Genomic DNA, 19,689 nt, shown 5'->3' on the forward strand with positions numbered 1-19,689 from the left:
GAGTGCAGAGATCTTTCGCTTGTCCTATTCACTTCCAATTTAAAGTCGTGTACAGAATAATACTTGAAAAAAGCGCGAAAAAAGCCACAGCAAATTGTTGTGTTGTGATTTTTTCGCGCTGTTTTCAAAACATGAATTTGCACCAACTCGCCCAACTGTCCCTGCTAGTTCAGTATATTTCGTGTACAGAAGTAAAGGTGGTCTGCAAAATGACGCCCCATGCAACAATTTCCTCCCAATCCCATCCACACAAACAAAAGTCTTTGCTTTTGTGTAATATATATACCTAATTAGATCTTAGGAGCTGGAAACGTGCCTTTGCCCCGATGTTATCTCACCGAATACTAGAACGCCAGTGGCTGCGACGTTGCCAGGTATTGATGATTTGGCTCAATTCGAGGGAACAAGAAAGTAGACAGAATGTAGCCAAGTAGCCGAGGCGTTTTTCTTGCGCCACCCGCTTTAAAAAGTAGCCAAATTGGCGCAAAGTAGCCAACCTGACAACCTTGCAACTAATGCTTTAACATGTCTATCTTTCTCACACTTTATTGTTGTTGCATCGGAGAGCATACCAGCTTCGTTATGTGGCACTCTATTTACCAAGAAGCAAAAGACATGAGGTTGTGTAGCTCCTATCTTCGCTTAAAGAATGCACCCACGAGCGAAGGCGAATTAGTGTTACCGTGTTTCCCCTGAACAAGTTTCGGTGACGCGAGACAATAGAGACGACGTATACTTCAAGCTGTGTGCCTTTTAGGAAAGGCGGCCTCGACAAGTTGTTTATTTTCGCTAAGTAAGGCAGCGCCACTGAAGGGTGCAGAAAAGGTGCCCGCAGAGTGCATGTGTACTTCGGCACTGCGTCGGCTCATTTCTTAACTCTTTCCGCACCGAGTGGCTCGTCCCTCACCGAGCTGCAGCGTTCGGCCTTGCATACCTCGTGCTGTGTGTGTGTATACATGAAACTCGAAGCCGCCATGCGTGCTTGCGCGCACACGCGTCCCAAATCGCTCGCCGCTTGTGTAAACACTGCGCACGCTGAAAAAGCGGCGCTCGAGGATAAGGCACGCCACAAAAAGGGCGTTGCACGGTCGCCGTAATAGCGTCCATGCGATCACTAAAGAAGCGGACAGCCACCGCCCCTCGCCAACAAGGTCAGCGCGCTTCCCAGTTATGTCAGTTCCGTGCACCGCAGCAGGAGCTGACAGTGCGAGAATTAGCTGCGCGCTACATTTTGCCCCAACTTTACGTCTCGCCTCTTGTCCGGCGACTGAAGTTCAGAACAACGTACCGCCGTGCCGCAATCCAGTTCTCTCCATATATACAGGACCCGTATTCACTGAAACGTCTTGCGCGAGAGTCGTTCACAGGAGAAAAGTTGAGCCATTCCTGATGCTGGACATATCACTAGCAAAGCTTGCTAGCCAAGGGCAGAAAGCACTTACGAACGAAAATCTTTGATAATTACAACCACTGGTCTGCTGGGGTTGGGCCCCAGCTATAGAACAGCTCTTCCAATACGCCTGAACCACTCGCAACTGAAACAGCATTGCGGTGTTTGCGTCATTGAGACATGCTGATAGTCGGCACTAGACTTCCCAACGTCTTGCAGTTATACGAGGGCAACTTACGGACGTTTGCCTTGAGACATTAGGAAACTTTAGAATAGGGTACGCAAAGCTTTGCGTGAGCGTTTGTCGCCACTACGCATGCGTCGTACGCCATCCTCCTTCGTACCCTCGTTAAGTGAAGGAAATAGCGTGCGTACGCAACGAACGCTATCTTTGCGTACCCCAGGCACGTAGCCAGGATTTTTTTTCGGGGGGGGGGGGGGGGGGGCAAGGCCTAACTGTTTAAAAGAAAGTCTTTCCATGGCAAAAACAAAAAAAAAGTTGCCCAGGAATATAAAAGGCTGGACGGGGGGGGGGGGCGCCCCCCCCCCCCCCCTTGCCTACGTGCCTGGCATACCCCATTCTAAAACTCCCTACTAACTGGATCACCCTGGATTGGTTGATTTCTGTCGAATGTGCGCTTTCCGTCAGCGCTCAAACTTTACCATAGTTGTATAGACATTAGATAATACGACAGGTGCAAGGACGGCTAAAGATAAAGCTGCGGTCACGACAGACGACTGCTTCAGTGGCCGGACCTTTTGCCGGGCGACGGTTAGCCCAACCGCACTTTCACCTGTACTGCACGCTACTGACGCTACTGTGGAGTTTCAAGCCTGCGTATTAGAGCAAGAAAAACAGAAGGAGACCCCTGGGGCATAAAGAAGGGAAAAAGAACTAGAAAGCGGCTCTACCCAGACGACACGAAAGCGAGTGTCGTGCGAAGGCGCAGGCGACCGCAGCGAGCCCTCCTTGCGAGTGCCCCACATCCTTCGTTCAGACTGGGCTAGGCCGTGCAAACACCGCTTGAGAAAGCGTCCGCGCGCAGCAAACAAAGCGCGGCGACGTTAAATCCGCCAAAGAAGAGCGGCATAACGAATCGCGACAGCGTGCCAGTCGCGGGGTCAGTCGGCTGCGACAAGGACCGCGGCGCGCGCCTCGCCCCCGAGGAAAGCCAGAGGAAAGAGCGACGACACCTTCACATTGCGCGCGGGAAGACTTGCTCGCGACCTTGATTCTCGGATGCGGCGGAGGGTCATAGTTAATATCGTGTATACACTCTCCACGCGATAACGAAGGCACTGCTCCAATTATATCTACAGTATAATATAATTGCTGGGGTTCTACGTGCCAAATATGCGATATGATTATGAGGCACTCAACCTGCCGCGGTGGTGCAGTGGTTATGGTAGCTTGACTGCTGACCCAAAGGTCGCGGGATCAAATCTCGGCCGCGGCGGCCGCATTTCGATGGAGGCAAAATGCTTGAGGCCCGTGTGCTTATATATTAGGTGCACGTTGAAGAACCCCAGGTGGTCGAAATTTCCGGAGCCCTCCACTAAGGCGTCTGTATGAGTGACGCTGTATTATCGTGGTTTTGGGACGTAGAACCACAACAATTATTATTATGAGACACGCCGTAGTGGGGGACTTCAGATTAATTTTGACCACTAGAGGCTCTTTCACATGCACCTAAATCTAAAGAGAAGGTTGATTGTTCTTTGAATTTCGCCCCCAGCGAAATGCGGCCGCCAAGGCCTGGAATCGAACCCGTGCCCTCGAGCTTAGCAGGCGACGGCTGCATTTTCGATGGAGGCGAAAATGTTTGAGGCCCGTTTACTTAGATTTAGGTGCACGTTAAAGAACCCCAGGTGGTCGAAATTTCCGGAGCCCTCCACTACGGCGTCTCTCATAATCATATCGCGGTTTTGGGATGTTAAACCCCAGATATTATTATTATTATTATTATTATTATTATTATTATTATTATTATTATTATTATTATTATTATTATTATTATTATTATTATTATTATTATTATTATATCGAGCTTAGCAGCGCGACGCCCTTCACGCTAAGCTATCACGGGTGGTCTATTATGTATATGATACAGACGACTGTTGGAAACATACAATTCTTGTCAAGAGCTCGAGAAACTTGGAATGTGTGTCAAAGAAGAGGCAGTTTAAAGGAATGAAATTAATTGAATTCGGGGGTTTTCGGGCGCCAAAACCGCTATCCGATTGTGAAAGCTGCCCCATTGTGGGACTCTGGAATAAGTTGGATCAGTTTCTTTCACTTTTTTTCTATATGTTTGATTACCACAACACCACTATGTTCTCACCAGCTGGACTTGCGCAAGTGCTGAAGAGATCACCACCGTCTTCAGTTATTGCTACGCTTAAGCGGTTCTTATTATACGAAGATGCACCGGCACCTTCAAACCGACGGCGAAAATCTTGTTTGTGAAGACGCCACTGGCCGCTGACAACCAAGTCTTACAACATAAAAGTTTTGCGAGTTTCGTTGGCCCATACTTCCTCTCAGCCTGGCACTGAAGAATGAAGCAGGATTACCTATTCGATTATCAAGCTCATCTACAGAGCATGAAGCTTTTAAATCGCAGGATGCATGGCCACGCTGCAGTGGCACAATCAGGAATGACAATGCAGCATGACGGTGACATGATAGTTTCATATAAAGTATGTTCTTTTGAGACGACTCTTTTTGCATGCTTATCAGTGGTTAAGACGTAGTGGTCGCTAGGCTAGTTTTATGCTTCTGCTCTTCTTGCCAAAATCACGTAGTCCATAGCGTATACATACATTTCCAACAGGACAGGTTGAAAATAATAAACATCAGAACAACTTTAAAATGCCGATCGCTGTCATGAGCGGCAAATTCCAGAATATTGGTCAATGAAGAGGCATTTTTACCTATAGATACGTTCTGGTAGCACTGACCAAATTGTCAACGCTCCGGCATGGTGTATATAGTGCAAGCGTTAAGGATCTTTCGCTGACATTTAGAAAACATATATCCATGTACTAACTAGGAGAGGAACGATCACAAGGGGCCGAGTCAATCAACAGGCATTTCATTCGTTCGCAGCAATGTTGCTGCACGTCAAAGCTGTATAGACGGCTTGCACTGACGTCACTGAAACAGCCACGCTGAAACACCAACATGGTGGGACGCGAAGATTGTGATGTCACGATAGTGTTATCAGTACATCGCATGCTGGTTCCTTTGTTATTCATGCACAGAGACCCAGTAACGTTCCAGCTACGTCATTGTCACACCGAAGCAGGTGAACTGCCGCGTGATTATACTGCCTTGACGTCACCTAAGTCGCCATATTGGAGCCATGGTGCGCGTCCATGACGTCACGTGCAAGCTATCAGTACCGAGCAGCACATATTATTACCTCCCTAACATTAAGTCAACGGCCTGAATATAGTCCCTATCATACTAGTATTAAAAAGCTCTTAAAGAGAGCCTTCATGTTAAAGCACAAAGCTTTTAAGCGCACATAAAACGAGGACCGAAGATTTAAGAACTTGACAAGACAGCGCTTAGAAGCTTTGTGCTTTAACATGAATGTTCACCAACTAGCCCATCTCACCGTCTTGTTGTAAAGAGAGCCCTCTCCACATAAGAGTTTGTGTTATTCAACGTATGATATTACCTGCATACGTCGTTATTGCACGGTGCCCGTATTTTTCGGCCGAGTTTAAGAATAATAATCGGCACGATTTCTGCAGATTTCGCTCGAATGCTGTGCGTCAGATTAGGGAAACAATTCGAAGCGAATGCAACAAGACGTCGTTCGCGTTCGATGTAAGTTCTCGCCAGTGACAGGCCCCACTTCTCGGAACCAGAACCAAGCAACGCATTGTAAAGGAAGCAAGCTTACTGTCGCGTACCGCGATATACACAATGGAGACGCGTAAACACCATGTTTCCCCGTAAAGAATGTGCGCCGACATATTGACAGCTACCCGAAAGATTTCTCCGACGCACCGCTTTTAAAGCCCTCAAAGAAACGGTAACAGAATTACTCCCCCCCCTCTCTCTCACCGTGCGCACTTAAACAGCGCCAGAATGAAAGTGTACGGCGTGTTGAACTGAGCGTAAACTTTAAAGGGAAAAGAAAGCATACTTGAAGAGAAGTGTGCCACTGAGCGGAAGTTCTGAAGAAGGAGTAATGAAACCAATAAACAAACAAAAAAGGAGGAGTGCAGCTATGGAGGAGGATAAAACGCTAACTGCAATGGCCGTATTGTGTAAGTTTGTCTTCTTGCCTTTCGTCTTTGGTTCGCAAGAAGCCCGCACATCTATTACGAAAGAAATCGGTTACAAGGTGGGACGCCACTGCTATCTTACATATATAGAAATGCTTACAAACGTGACCCTATACGAACAAACTAACAAAAATGTGACGAACATCCTTAGCGGGAAAAAGAAAGCTATTTTTCAGAGCTTGCATTTTGTCGCAGAAAGCATGAGACAGCCAGATTAAAACAATTTCGGGGCCGACGTCGCATTTATTTCCGTTTCGAAAAAAACAATAATACAGAAAAGAAAACAACACATCGACGGGCAATATAACATATAGCCTGCCGTAAAGCTTGAAGAAGAGGCTGTTTACTGTTTTGAATTCGCTTCTGTGTTTCGGGCAAAGATTTTAACGCAATGTCTCATGTTATTTCACCCTCGTACACAGATGAAACAAACACTTATTCGTGCCACCACCCCCGACAATTTTCAATGTTGAATCGCCTAAGCGAGTCGATGCACGAGGATCAAACGCCACACACACACACAAAAGAAGAAAGACGCCACAATATAAATGCGACTTTACTGCTTCAGTGCAAGAATGGTGCCTTCGAACTGCATCACTGCAAAGCCCGCGGCACGAACAGGAGCTCTTAAAGGGCTCGAATAAAACGACGGTCAGGGACCCTTACAATGTACTAAAGAGTTACAAAAACATACCTTCTATCGAAGACAACATCGTCTGCTGACAAGTGCCATGGACACTATATATCCACGTAGAGCCTGCCAACTGTCCAAGAACTACACAAGAGCCACATTTTATGGGGTACCCGCCAACGGATCGCTCGCGCCATTTCATCAGCGATCGTAATTGACGCGCTGCCATGCTGTGCGCGCAGGGTTATTCGAGTTTCAGCGTCGCCTTATTAACGATGACTGTGGAATGCGAATAGCCGAGGGCCGGAGAGTGTGCAGCCAAGGCAAACGGTACGCATTTATTACGAATGCGATCCCGTTACAAGTAAACACTAACCAGCCGCTTCTAAACGCACAGTCGGTCTACAGTTGAAATTGCGTTGTGACACATAATACGCGTTGTTGTAAGTGCGCTTTCAAATGGTTGCCACGCCATCCCTTAGCGCAGCATCTGACAAGCAGTGACTGTCAAGAGGCGCTATGGATTTCTCGAGTATCTAGCAGTTCCATTAAATGCATTAAAAGGGCCTCCTGTGCAGCCATGTTTCAGGGTGAACATCACTACACAGGAAGCCAGCAGGTCAATAACACGAACATCACAAGCAGTAAGGTCCTACCTGGAAAATAACCACAGTCTTCCGCGGTAGTGTTGCCTCGTTGGCGCCCTAGCAGAGCGCGGTATCCAAAGCCGGCACTGTAGGAATCATGACGATCAATCACTTCGAGGACAGACGAAGATTCCTTCACAGTTTCACCAAGCACGTGCAAGCGCCGCGCGCGGGAAGGGACAAGCGAATCGAGAGTCGTCAACCGAACAGGCTTGGCGGCATGCACGACCGTGAGGGCAGGTGGCAGCGTCGAAAGCCCGGTGTTTGGAGGATGATGCGAAAACCGCCCCAGCGGCAACAGTCACGAGCTCGTCCAAATCGAAGACGCTGTTGCGCGGGACACGCGGTCTTTTATCAAAGAAGGACAGCAGCTGACGACGGCTACGACGACTCCGTTTATCGGCGAAACATCTCGAGAAGCCGCAGATCATCAGCCGGCAGCGCCGGCGGCATAAGGACGCACGAACGCAACGCTGGGACGTACTCGGCCACCTTCCTTCCAGAGAGGGAGCAGTGCTGCCTGTCGGGGAAACCAGTCGGCGGTCCGAGATTGCGGAAGAAAAACAAGACAGCAACGTCGGAGGCAAGCGGATGTTCCTGCAAGTGCTGCCGCGTCGACGAAAGGGAAGAAGCAACAACACCGGAGAAGAACTCTCTTCTTCTTCGGCAGTTCGGCAGCAGCCGGCGAGCGAGAGAGTGCGGCTTCACCAGGCCGAGGGTCGTGGAGTGGCTCCTTCCACGCGTGCACTGCAACAGCAGCGGCGGCGGCAGTCGCGTGGCGCGCAAGAGTGGTGTCCGTGAGGCCGTCGGTACAAGGACCTGCTCCGCCGTCGTGAGCCTGCGCGAGGGGTGGCCTTCTCGCTCCACGGCGCCGTCACTCTTTCCTCCGGCCACAGATTTCTGTTTCGGCCGTCTCTTCACCGGCACGCAGTGTGCGAAATGAGGCGAGGATTACGGACTTGATGGCAGTGCGAGAAGAAAAGCAACGAGACTACGCATGAGCGCGCGCATGTAAGCGGCAACGACGGGAGCGAGGTGGAACGTGGGGCAACACCGTGCACTAAATAACGGTGACAAACAAACAAACAAACAAACAAACAAACAAACAAACAAACAAACAAACAAACAAACAAACAAACAAACAAACAAACAAACAAACAAACAAACAAACAAACAAACAAACAAACAAACAAACAAACAAACAAACAAACAAACAGCTTAAGTTTCAGTCTTGAAACAAAGAGAAACGAGATGTCAGTACTTTGTGGTACGTTAGGGCTGTCTGTAGTCATTCCGCTCGTTATAGAGAATCTACACTCGTCCTCAGTCCGCCGCGGTGGTATAGTGGTTACAATGTTCGGCTGCTGACCCGAAAGTCGCGGGTTCGATTCCGGCAGCGGCGGTCGCATTTCGATGAAGGCGAAATGCTAGAGGCACCGTGCGTGACGTCAGTGCACGTTAGAGAACACCAGATGGTCGAAATTTCCTGAGCCCTCCGCTACGGCGCGCCTCATAATTATATAACGTGATTTTGGCACGTGAAACCCCAGATATTATACATTACGCTCGCTTTAAGACTTCCTTGCTTACAGTGGGGCCAGGGACATCGGTCAACAAAGCCCCGCGATCCCACTATCTTTGGTCCAGTTAAAAATGGAAGCATTAAACTTCCGACAGAACAAATAGGCGCTAGATAAACTTTGTGTGTCACATATAGAACTACCGCGAGCTTGGCAAAATAATGAAGAACAGCCTCTAAAAGCTGTCCTCCTGCCTACAGGTGAAGCGGGCGCACAATGAAAAGGCTATAATAACCTCCTGCTGTCGCGTCTTAGGCGCTGACATATGAACGAATAAAATGAGCGAGCACCGTCTCCGAAGCTGCCAAGGTCTCACTTCTACCCTTAGGGCTGCACGGACGACGGCCGCCCAGAATGACCCGCTGGTGAAATCTCAACTGAGCACCAATCCCGAACACAAAGGGATGGCATTTTGGGACCACCCGTCGAGTGCGGCATAATTTTGGTCCTGCCAATCATTGCTCCCGGGGCTAAGGCCCGGTTGTGCCAACAGGGCGACGCCCGTGCCTAATTCTAGAAAGGGAATGGCAGAGATTGTCTCGTGCAGCTATATATACGGCCTTATAAAGCAGCGTCCAGTTCACACTACTGCCGCCCGTGCGGTGAAAATTGTAATCTCCTACGGTATTGGCGATCTAAGAAAGAAAAGAAAAATCGCGCATGGTGTCCGAAAAAAAAAAAGAAAAGCAGTACCGCGAGCAAGACAACTCGCGCGAAACGCACCCTTGACGCTTGACGGCGAGGAATGCAAATATTTAGCGTTTTTTTTTTCTTTCTTTTGCATGATGGATGTTGGAATGAGTCACTTCCGCGTGCGAGGCCAACGTTGTGTATACGACGCGCTGGACGATGCAATTACGTTCTGCACGAGAAAAACCATGACAGCACGAAGAATGTGGAGATGGAAGCCTGCCAAAGCGTTATACGACCCGGGCATACGTGCATTATTTCCTGGGTTACGCCGTCTAAGCCTGTCCTGCCCGTAAGCTGGCGAGAGCAGAAAGCGCTGCGAGCAAGAACAATCGCGCGATATCGTTGGACAACGTTCATTTACATCGAACGTCATTACATATGGCGGGGTACCTGTTGGCTTGCTTCTTCGAAACATCGAGCGCAAGAATATCAGTTCCGGGCTGGTCAGCGCTTATCACGCACTTCTAACATGGTGTTACGTAAGATATGAAAGCTGGTAATTCGGGAGGCTGAGTCACAACAAGAACTACCCGTGTTTACAAGTTCCTTTCCCTCCGGAAGTGTTTGAATAGCCTGCAACATGAGTGGAGCAGCCTGAAGTTAATGTAGATCGTGCGATATTGGAAGTAAGAAATGGGGTCCACGACATATTTAGCCATATTATTTCGTGAAAGCGATGTTGCTCGCCACTTTAACATGCTGTCGTAAAATAACTACACCGTGTTGTATATGCAGCACTTAAAAAAAAAAGAAGACAGTTTCGCCGCAAGGGCGAAGCATTGACTGCTACAGCAAGAAATTGGAATGTTATACGAAGTAAGGCTGGCAGATAATTCCACCGGCATCCGATTTGGCGTAACTCAACAAAACGCTGGCGCAAGGAAACGCGGCCGCTGCAGCGAGCGAAGCGACCTTCGTACTGTTTATCGCCTCAACGCAAATTGAGGGTTGCGAACACAGCACGTACAAAGGTATGGGCCATCTGCTGATCCCTGTCGAGATAGGGCGCGTGCGACCGCGCCTGGCCGATCAAAATATGCAATTCCTGTCGGAGCTACACAGCCACCTCCTCCGGGACCTCCATGTGCCTTCCGCGCGATGGAAGGCGGTCGGCGCGTTTCCTCTCGGCTTGAGCCACGATCGTCGGCTGTCCTCCCACGCTTTCACTCGCACATAGAACGTACGACGCGCGAGGTGATGTTATCGCCCTTGGACATCATACGGAAAGACGCAGATGGCAAAAATGCGGCTGGAGTGTCCATATAATTGCTATCGCAATAAAAGTTCTCGGTCTCACCAACTAAGACGAAAACAGTGAGCCGTGAAGCTTGCAAGTTGGTCACCGCACCAGCTGGGATCGCTCGGTCGGATATATGATTTCCTGCTGTTCCTGAGCACGAGATCACACGTTCGATTCATGGCCGCAGTGGCCGCACTTATATTCCAGCCAGCGAAATGCAAGAACTCTAGTGTAATTATATTTTATGCAGTTGCACGTTGAAGAAACCTAGGGGGTCAAAAGTAATCCGCAATATTATGCTGTGGCATTTATCATAGCTTCAGTGTTTCTTTGAGATGAAGGCTTAAGCTAAATCCATTCAATGTATTGTTTACGCCGCAAGAATAGCTGCATCATAAAACAGCGCACACACACAAATACAAAACTCGCCTAAATAGCTACTTTGCTCAAGAATAGCTTCTAACTCTTTACTTTCAATTATACAAAATTGACACACACGCACACACACACGCGCGCAACCATATGCGTATAAGCACCATATGCGTATATACGACCATATGCGTATGATGTTCTGCGTTTTCGGGTTATTTCGATACACTCGCTGGCAAAAATCACTGACCATTCGAATTTGCCTATAAAAACGCCGCATTTCGGTGCCCTTAGTCGCGATCATGCAACTGCGCACGTCCTTAAGTGCATTCTTGGAAAAAATATACGTGGAAATAAAAAGTGAAGACATTCTTTGTGACAACAAACACCTTGCACAAGCTGCTCGTCGAGTAGAGACTCCCTATAATCCGAGTAGGCGCAAGTAAATAAAAAACTAGAAGCTCCTTGCCGGTCAGTCAATCAAATGAACCCTCTACGACCATTTTTGTGGTCGTCGATGGACATCTACTGCATGCTTGACATTGTAGACGAAGAGAAATATGTTTGGCTGCTACGCCGATGTTGCTGGCAGAGGAGTGGAGCCGAGCCGTGCAGCGAAACATTCCTTGCGACTGTGCGCTGTGTACGCCAGACGGTCATTTTGGAACCTGCGGTCAAATTGTTAATCCAAAGGTGAAGACGTGACTGGCAGGAGCATTGTTTCTCTAGCAGTTGTTTCAACCTCGCATTGTTTCCAGAATATCAGGTATGCTGTAAGGTATGCATATCAGGTATTCATAATGTAGAAATTATTCAAACACCATTTTTCTGAAAGATGCATGCCCAAGGCTGGCCCGTCCGAATACTTCGTTGGATATACCGGCTGCTCTTGAATATCATGAAGTGGAAACGTTGAAAGGCGTTCACGATATTTCGCTTCGCAGAGCAGAACGAGTACGCAGCAGTGACCGATTCCAACAGCTGTCGATTAGCACGAGATACAGTAAATTATATTGCGCCACAAGGGAAAGCTCCGATACACTCAAAATTTAGCGATTCAGTTACACTCTCGAAAAAAATCCCCTATTTCACCTCAATACAAAATCCTAAAGCGCAGAACTCATACGCTAAAGCGAGATGTTGAAGGGACCTGCATTCATTATAGCGCACTTAAGGGACCTGCTAATCAACAGAATAGATTTCTTGTTACTAAAATGGGTTATATCTCAATGTGGCCTTGTCCTAGCTTTCTTGCGTTGTCTTGCTTGCGTTGAGAAGGACAATGCTATTAGCATTCGGACCGTAGCATCCTTACAGGCAGAAAAAAAAATAATAAAGCAAATGTGATTATTTGAAATGCGAAGTATCATCTTTAGAACAAAAAAAAGAGAAAAAGAAATACGGGGATGTAGGGAAGGAGGTGGCTACAATGAGCATACCAGATGCTGCCGGTACACGAAAGTACTGCATTGCGTATCACTCATCTACAGTATCCCAAGGGCCACTGCGCTATTCCTCCCAATCCGCCGAAAGATTTTCCCCGAGTCGTCGCATTTTTGCTTTCCCGCTTGAAACGTCGCTGACGCGCGACCGAATCGAACCCGCGACATTAAAGACCATTAGCGTAATCTTGCGGATACGGCTTCCGGGGCAGCGCAGCAGGTGGAAGGGACTTTTTCCGCGAACGCGCAGCCTCTTTGCCGAGCGAAAAAACACATTGCTTCTTCGTCACACCACTGAGGAAGAAGTAGAGATGAACAAAAAAAAAAAAAAAGGAGGGGGAGGGAGGTCACAAGGAAAGAAAAACAGGCGGAAACACATGCGAGTTGAATTTCGAGAACGCAATGGAAGTGGAGAAAGAAAAAGAGAGAGCGAACCGGGCGCTCGTAAAACGATCATTATATGGGTGCGCACTCGGGCTTCGCGTTATACAGAGAAAAAAAAAAAAAAGGAAAACGAGAAAGCGCAGCAGCTACAGCCCACCCGCGGGCTGACGAGGAACGACGACAGGCGGGTGCACTCGCGACAGAACTGGATGCGACAGGCCCTGCAGGGAAGTATGGTAGCGGAAAAGGAAACTGCAGGAAAACCTGAGACGAAGCCCCGAAAAAAAAAAAGAAAGAGAACGCGTCCCAGAAAAAAAAAACGAACGTTAGACGAAAAATGTGAATCGCTGCATGCGGTCTGCCGAATAACGTACAAGAACGACGAGATCTCTCGAAAATGCTACAGTTTTCTTCTCTCTCTCTCTCTCATTTATTATATGTTGCGCGATCGCTCTTTCTTTTGATGTATTTAGTTATATTGTCTCTCTGGGAGCATTAAAGATAGGAGGAAAGGGGGAGGGGGAGCAACATCACCAGGAAGGAGGTTCACCCTGTCGTACTTATCGCACATTCCTTCATCGTATAATGTATCTTACGTGCGTTACCGGGTGGCACAAGCTGTGCGGTCGTATATTAGTATACACATATAGCTGCATGCAGCACGGCAAATCGCCCCAACCTGTGCGCATTCACGCAGCGGCGTTGCGGGTTGTTGGCGAATGGCTTCTGTGACGTGCAGGTGAGAGAGAGAGAGAGAGAGAGAGAGAGAGAGGGAGCACTTAGTATAACCTTGAAACCGTGCACCATGTATGTATGTCCTCGGTGCATATATGTCACAGCTTTGATGGCGCGAGCGAAACGCCTGAGATAAGTCTTGCGGAAATCGGTAGCGGTTTAAAATCGCGGTGGCTGCTGTCCCGGTACACTATTCGGGTTTTGCGCATGCGGTTTACGCGGCGAAGCGTCAGGAGGGCGACGTTGCTTGTGCTGCAGTCTTGCGCGCGCTCGACACACCACAGGAGGCTTCACATCTCGGCGACATGCATGCTTCGCACACTTGCCAAACCTCGGATGCGACATCGGGACAGACGGAGAAAACAAAATAAATAAATAAATAAAACTGAGGAGTATAACAGCTCTGCTATAATTCTGAATTGCGACGCTAGCCTGTTTTGCTGTTCATGTAGAAATAAATATAATGTTAGGCAAGCCGAGTTCTGGCGCAGAGGGAAACGCCTAACAAACTACGTTACCGACAAGCATTCGGGCATACCAGCATACACTAGAGTGAAGAAGATATGATTTGTGCCCCGTACAAAATTATATTTCTCCGTGCATAAGTGTTGCAACATGCCACGACCACTCATCACAAGCTCCGAACCGTTGAAACTCCGCAGAAGAAATTGTCGATCACTATCTTTCCCGCATTCTGCCCGGTCTTCGTTCAGCGATGGAAATAGTTCAACAAGCTTAGCTGAATCTTAGATGCGTGACAAACGCCACTGGCGTACCAGGTGTATGGAAATAGCGCAACAAGAACACACACACAAAAACAAGAGAGAAAATGAAGACTCGCGTTTGTTTTCGTTTTATCCTTCTGTTAGTGTGTGTTGTCTTCTTGATGCGCAAATTTCCCGCGGCCACTACAGGGTTGGTGAAAAGTAACCGCCTATTAAGAATCGTTTATAACATTTATAACAATAACCAATTTTAATAAAGCAAAAAAGCATTTTGATCCTTACGATCGGCGAATTTATTACGTATCTCATTGACGTCATTGGAGCTATCAGAGACAGTACGTCAACAAAAGTTGTGGATCCATGCGTTATTCGGGACAAATTTTTCAGGAGGCTGGTTGGGGCCTCGCGGCCCCCTGAAATGGCCTGCAAGGAGTCCTGGCACCTAGCGACTCTTTCCTCTTGGGGTAGGTCAAAGAGGAGGTTTATCGCACAACACGAAAAGCGCACTGATGAAATCGAGAAGTAAATTCAGCAGGTTTTTGTCAAACGCAGCACATGAATATCTACGGAAGTGTGTCGCAAGCACCTCCAATCGTTTACAAAAAATAAATAAATAATAATAATGAATTATGGTGGTGCTTGCGCGGAATTTTAGATATCTGTAACAATTCACCGACTATGACGAACAAAAATGCTTCTTGTTTCATTAAAATTGGTTAAGTATAAAAAAGTTATAAATAATTATTAATAGGGAGCTACTTTTCGCCCATCCTGTACATCTAGGGCCACCTAGCCCAGCACTTTGTGCTTCTATAGATGCACTCGCTGTAAACAATCAAACCCTCACCGTTGTGTATAGTTAGTTGCGAAATCTCGCCGAGAAATCTGTCGAATTAGGCATATGTGGTCATCATTATCGCCATCGTCATATTATTCTTTGTCCACCGCCGGACGAAGGCATCTCCCCACGATCTCCAATTTACTCTGTCTTGCGCGAGCTGGTTCCGTTTTATGCATGGGGACTTCTTACTTTCGTCTCTCCCACCCAATTTTCCGTTGCCCTCGGCTGCATTTCTCCATCCCTTGGTATCCACTGCGATGCTGTCACCGACCACATGTTTATGCCCTACGCATCACTCGACCCGCTCAGGTCCGCTTTTTTGTCTCAATGGCAACAAAAAGGATATCGACGTCCCCTGTTCAGACGTATATGATATAACTTAAATGTAGCGTTAAAATATTACTTCCCGAGAAAAGTTCATCACAGTTTTTTTTTTGTTTTTTTTTTCATGTTTGTTAATATGTGATATGAAAGAGAAAGAAAGCCTTTGATATGTAAAAACTAAAAAGCAAACTTTGGGGTCTTACGCGCAACTACAACGATATGTTTGTGCGGCAGTCCGATGTATAGTGGGCAACTCAGGATTAATTTTGGCATCTAGGAATTTTTAGCGCGCACCTAAACCCAAGTACACGGGTGTTTTTTGCATTTCGCCCCCATCTAAATGCGGGCGTCGTGTGCGGGAAGCGATAGCACGGCCTCGAGCTAAGCCGCGCAGCCCTTTATATGTATTTGCGGCATTTATGCTTCTCCGCTTATGGGGACGGCTCGTATCAACCTCTGACTTCCTGCGCTCTTCTTTATGTTTAAACACAACAGGATATATGTCTGGCTCAAATACCAACACACACACACACACACACACACACGTGTGTGTGTGTGTGTGTGTGTGTGTGTGTGTGTGTGTGTGTGTGTGTGTGTGTGTGTGTGTGTGTGTGTGTGTGTGTGTGTGTGTGTGTGTTGGTATTTGACGAAAATGGGGCTGTGCCTACTTAGTTGGCACATCCCCGTCAGTCGAGTATGGATCAATTTTACGCTTGATATTGTTGAGACACGCAAGCCATATAGCCTTCAAAAACATCGTGCACGAGATAACTCTTTCGGTCGAGGTAAACATGTGAGTTTTCTCGGTGTTGTTTTCTATTTTCTTCACCTTTTTTCTTTCCAGATGTACACACCGCAGATAAGGTTTTTCACTGCAGCCAGGATCACAGGTGGAATTAATATCGTTCGTTGCGCTTCTAGTGCACGGCTGACAGTGCGAAACCGATGTGAATACGTGTTTAGACAGGAATAAATAATACGATGACATTATGCAAGTCTCCCTCCAAATTTCTTTTCTTACTATACAAATGTGACAGTTCCACGAGCAAAGTAAATTACGCAAGCTTGTGAAGGCAGCTCTGAAGCAGCCAAGACTATGCACGTACATACAAACGCAACACCTCAGGACTTCATGTCAGATGGATAACTGAAACACACGGAACTAGTCTGCTAACTTGGACTGGTTGGCGCTTGTAATAATAGATACAGTAACCGCGCTTCGTACATTCCTTCCGTTTGTATCTACTTCACTCCTACATGGTATACACAGAGAACTACGTTGTCTCAACCTGCGCGTGGATATATAAGCACCGGCTGACGTGACTCATTCGGAGTGCTTGTGTACCACTCCGTTCTTTCTTTTGCAGTCTCACATCGCTGACGCCGCCACGCACACGTTCTGATTCCTCCCAACGCGTAAGCGCTTTGAAGCGTTATCTGTCAACATCAGCGCCAAATCGAAACCTGTCGAGAGACGAAAGCGGCAGAAGTCCCATGATCTGCGTGAGAGCACCCACAGATTGCGCGTGTTTGCTAAGCCTGTTAAGAAACATAAATAAAGAGAGAAAACGGAAAGAGAGAGCGAGAGAGCACGGAACTGGGTACGAGTTTGTATTTTAGGCTTCGTTCCATTTTCGTCCTCCTCGCGTTAGCTTTCCTGAGGGAAGCAATTGGTTGGAGTGAGCCGTCTGCAAACACTGACTCGCGTGATAGTGCACTCTCGTTTCACATTTCGGCGGCAATACCTAGAAAGTCAGGCATATATACCATCGAAATGAATACTGCAGCGCATTAGACGATAGGAATAGCGGCGGGAAAAGATCTTAAAAAGACGGACGAGCTTGATGGCGAGTAACACGCGCCTCCTCGTCAGTTGGATGGGAATGTTCACATCTGGCTTCCGTAAACACACACACACACACACACACACACACACACACACACACACACACACACACACACACACACACACACACACACACACACACACACACACACACACACACACACACACACACACGCACACACACACACACACACGCACGCACGCACGCACGCACGCACACACACACACACACACGCACGCACACACACACACACACACACACACACACACACGCACGCACGCACGCACACACACACACACACATTGTCAGTGAATTGTTCAACGTGAACCCCGCTCGCGTATTCTTTGGGGTACAGTTCTAGCTTACATTTACCGTAGTTATTCGTGGTATAGGGGCGGCATCCCACACAACAGATTCACTACGGGCGAAATGATGTTGCGACTTGCGAGTGATGATTTCAGTATAACGGGCTTAGTAACGTGGCATATGTGCACTCACTGTCTCCCGGCCTCGACAACATTTATTTTGAGTGCGGAGGAATAAGACCACTTCCAATACCCTTACCCCTCTTCCGACAGTGACTATATACTCGATCTGACCAGTTGAATACAACAGACAATTGAGCCAAGGAAAGCATAGGCGACATCATTTGCTGTTTTTAACTGTAGTGCAGTAATCATGACACAAATTGAAGTCAATTAAAGTGGGCGAAAAAAAAAAAAGACCCTTTCCTTCTGTGGGGCTCGAATTCACAACCTTACCATAAGCTCGACCTGGTATCACAACAGCCTGTTTTCGGCCATTGAGGCATTCACCACGCAGTTATCTTTTTCATTTCTCAGCCACCAACCCAGTGCATTTCTCGAGGATAACCGCGGATGCCCCATAGCGCGGCAATTGTTCTTTACCGTGCATCTTTCATAGAAGAGGGCTTACTTTTACACCGCTGAAAACTGTAGCGAAGATATAGTACATGTACGATATGCTGGTTTCCTAGACATGTAAGCTGGTTCCCGATAGGCTCGCGCTGCTGGTTGCTTAAAGCGTAATGTTCAGCAAAGCGCAATGTAAAGCATATGTGCTCGTGATTGATTATGTTGAATTGTTGTGTTTTCCTGTGACACATACCCATAAAATGTACACAGTACAATCATGCGGAGGTCCTCGAACTTTCTGGAGGCGATCGCGAGCCGCTTCATTGTAGCACGGCTACTTGCTGAGGACGAAATGCCAGTAAAATGGCATATTGTCGTTACAGCCGACAGTAAGCTAAGCTCGTCACTTCTCGAGACAGGGCCTAGGCCCTACACATCGCTGCCACGCTATAAGAACAGCGACCGCATATACAACCATATAAAAAAAAAGAATTATTCGTACGGTGCCCTGAATGTTGCTTCTCAGCATTTAGGAATCAATGGATATTTCGATCGCCGGTGAGTACTCGTATGACCGTTTAGAATCAAGTCGAACGGGCCATCGCTTTTCTTCAGTCGTAAAAGAGTCGTCCACGCGCACATTACTCTTAATAAACAAGCATCGCGCAGCGCGGTGCGGATACCGGGGGCCGCGCATTGTTCCTTAGCGCCTCGCGCTCGCAATAAACTGCGTGCGAGCCTTAAACGAGACAATGGAAACAAACGACCGTCTTAACGATAACATAGGGCGACGAACTGTCAATGGGGCTGACTATATGCCGAGGGATACATCCCACGCCCGTATGCCACGTGAGCAAGCCGAACGAAGGAGCGCAGAGCGGTCGCGGGAAGGCACCTAAACGCAGTTTCCGGTGTATATGCTTTAAGCGGCGGGTTCACGCGTATAAAGAATGACGACTTCCCGCACAAGCTTGAAAACAGGTACTCTTGTTTGGTGCAGTTGTTCTCGTCTTCCGCATCGTGGCGCTATTGAGGAATAAGTCAGTTTCTATTTTTCATTTGAAAGCATTGTTGAAAATGAATATGTCTGCGCGCACGTGGAGCCATATTGGTCGGCGGCTATCCATTCGTCTATACTTGGTATCTTCAACTCCTGCATATTATGAGACACAGAACGCTTAATGGACGCAAGGTAACATTAACGGCGCAGTTCAAGCTTACGTACATTTGGTATAATATGACAACTTAAGGGAGGCGCTGCGCCGTAACATGTGATTTAAGCGAGAACAATGCCTGGCAGGCCGCATGCGACGGTTCCAATTCCCCTTATTACAAAACATGCCATTGTGACCTGTACGCATAACAACCTGACAATTAGCGAGGAAGAACGAATTCGAGGATAAGTGCTCGTGGGATCCAGTTACACTGGTCAACCAAAGAGCCGCATCGACCAGCGTTTATATTGGTGAATAGACGAAGCGTGCGCGGATGCCTCCGCAGTTGCTCTTACACAATGCTCTTGTACACACAGGAGCAAAAATTTTTAACTGAATGTAGGACTACGTAAGGTTCGGTTCTCTTCAACTAATGAATCAAGTGTGGGGTTAAAAATCATGTGGTGTCATGATTATAGCGTTAATCGCAGACCAGCTATTTCTATGGGG

At 47.6% G+C, this 19,689-nt stretch overlaps 1 protein-coding gene across 4 annotated transcripts in view; it reads right to left on the reverse strand.

The window, feature by feature from the left end:
* LOC119379545 (rap guanine nucleotide exchange factor 2) overlaps window positions 1-19,689 on the reverse strand; it is a 493,626-nt gene that overhangs the window by 415,162 nt on the left and 58,775 nt on the right. The window contains exon 1 of one of the 4 annotated variants that reach the window (XM_049412011.1): window positions 6,980-6,997. The exons of the other annotated variants lie outside the window; for them this stretch is intronic. The gene's annotated coding sequence lies outside the window, so the exon portion shown is untranslated. Of the gene's footprint in view, window positions 1-6,979; window positions 6,998-19,689 lie in introns of those variants that run through there. 4 annotated transcript variants of the gene reach the window in all.

The sequence above is a fragment of the Rhipicephalus sanguineus genome, chromosome 1 (genome assembly GCF_013339695.2).
Source record: "Rhipicephalus sanguineus isolate Rsan-2018 chromosome 1, BIME_Rsan_1.4, whole genome shotgun sequence".
Lineage (NCBI taxonomy): Eukaryota > Metazoa > Arthropoda > Arachnida > Ixodida > Ixodidae > Rhipicephalus > Rhipicephalus sanguineus.